Source organism: Mandrillus leucophaeus, unplaced genomic scaffold, assembly GCF_000951045.1.
Source record: "Mandrillus leucophaeus isolate KB7577 unplaced genomic scaffold, Mleu.le_1.0 Scaffold276, whole genome shotgun sequence".
NCBI classification, from domain to species: Eukaryota; Metazoa; Chordata; class Mammalia; order Primates; family Cercopithecidae; genus Mandrillus; species Mandrillus leucophaeus.
The window spans coordinates 503216-505262 of record NW_012102876.1 but is presented as its reverse complement, the minus strand read 5'-3'; positions in this window follow the sequence as shown (position 1 = coordinate 505262).

The window sequence follows — 2047 nt, the reverse complement described above, 5'->3', positions numbered from 1 at the left end:
CCTGCTAATGCCTTTCGGTAAACAGATAATTGTTTTATTTAAACAAAGGTGTAATTGCACCTGGTGGGCACCCAGTTCTGCCATTAAAGATTCCATGCTGACTCAAGAGATTGTATTTTCCTAAACCTGTTAGTCCCTGGGAACCTAAAGAATAAACTGTGCAGCACATCTAATCACAGAGTGTAGGGTATGTCCCAGGCCATGTTCCAACACAGGTGCAATAAGGTATTTTACATTCCTTTGAGGTTCAGCTGCAGACAAAAGCCTAGAAAATTTAATGGCTTTGTCTTTAGCCAATGTGTTGGCTGCAGTAAATTTTTAAGCAAGTAAGCAAAGCTCCTGTTTGATGCACTGTGAATATTTCTCACCACTAAAATGAGTTACATAGTCATACAAAATTGATGCTAGGTTCAAGTGAATATGCTGATATAAGTAAATATATATACTTTTATGTTACAACAGAGATAATGCATGTTTCTCAATGTCTGCAATTGTTAAGAAGGTTTTCATTCCCTGGGTGGAAGGATAAGGGTTGTGAAATATGACCTTGCAATGACAGAATTTTAATGCATTGTGTATGTGACTAAAGCAGTGCATGGCATCCTGGCCTTCTTTATTGCCATACATATTAAAGTATTTTGCAGTGCTGGCTCTCATCTAAGTGTCGGGGTTTTCTCTAGGTCAAACAGCAGCTCATCAATGCTTTATTTCTTAAAGAACCTAGATATAATTTTAATCTAAGATAAAGCTTCTTGCTAAAAATCTAATGTCAGTGAAAATGTGAAAGGTTCCCTAAAATCTAGCCATACATCACATTCTTTTATATTCTTCCAAACCAGAGAAATAGCCAGTTTACCAAGTATTTGAGCATCTTTTGAGCTATAAAAGGAAAAACATTATTATGTCCTGATGTATTCAATGATTTTGCTTTCTCTGACAAGTTTTATTCCTCTTATGAGACATTTCTTGCCCTTCCTAGTTCTGAAATGTGAATTTTAACACTTTGCATCAGGTTGTTGGTCTCTGTTCTAAAGCAACATTAAGCTTTCTGTTCATTTTTATAAAAGATCCACATGACCTTTTTTTCTCTTACAATAAACCCCTATTTGCTAATTATTAGATGTTTTCTGCTTTTTCTCTTTAGAAAATTTAGTTTAACTAGTCTCTGCAATTGTGTCCTTTGAGAATAAAGAACATAATAGTATAGAATAGAATAAAGAGTCTTACAGAATAGAATAATAATGTTAGTGCAATAGAGAGGATATTTAGAAGAGAAATAACAGTGAGTTCTCATTGTCCTGAGGTGGCTGAAGTAAATGTCAATCTCATTACATTTGATTTCATTTATTTCCTGTCTCACTAGTCTACAAAATGCTGACTCTTTTCTCCTGGACAAAAAGTGAGTTATGGTCATGTGAGTAGTGAACAATAGTCATTTGTTTTGATACCAGCGTTTCCTGGGTGGTTAAAAACCTGGTGAAGTTATGATTTTCATCTATGAACTTGAATTTAAAATTATAATATTAGCATTTCCTAGAAACTACATTACAGATTTCTCCAATGCAAAACTCTGGAGAACACAATCCCTTTATCACAATTATCATACTTAAAAACAGGTATATGAAAATGTTAGGCAAAACATATAAGACTAACACATTTAGAATAAGAAGATAGATTCATCAGAAGAGTATAATTTTCTGAATCTGAATCTGGAATTAACACTCAGTGTCTTATTTTCCACATGACACTAAATCGGGTTTAACAGGGAGATTCAAACTCACAGTGCAAGATATTTTTATTAGATGAAGATTTCATGGGGAGGTGAAGAGCTTTTCAGTAGAAGAGATTTAAAAAATTGAACTCCAGGCCGGGTGCAGTGGCTCACGCCTGTAATCCCAAAACTTTGGGAGGCCGAGGCAGGCGGATCACAAGGTCAGCAGATCGAGATCATCCTGGCTAACACAGTGAAACCCTGTCTCTACTAAAAAAAAAATAAATAAATACCAAAAATTAGCCAGGCGTGGTGGTGGGCACCTGTAGTCCCAGC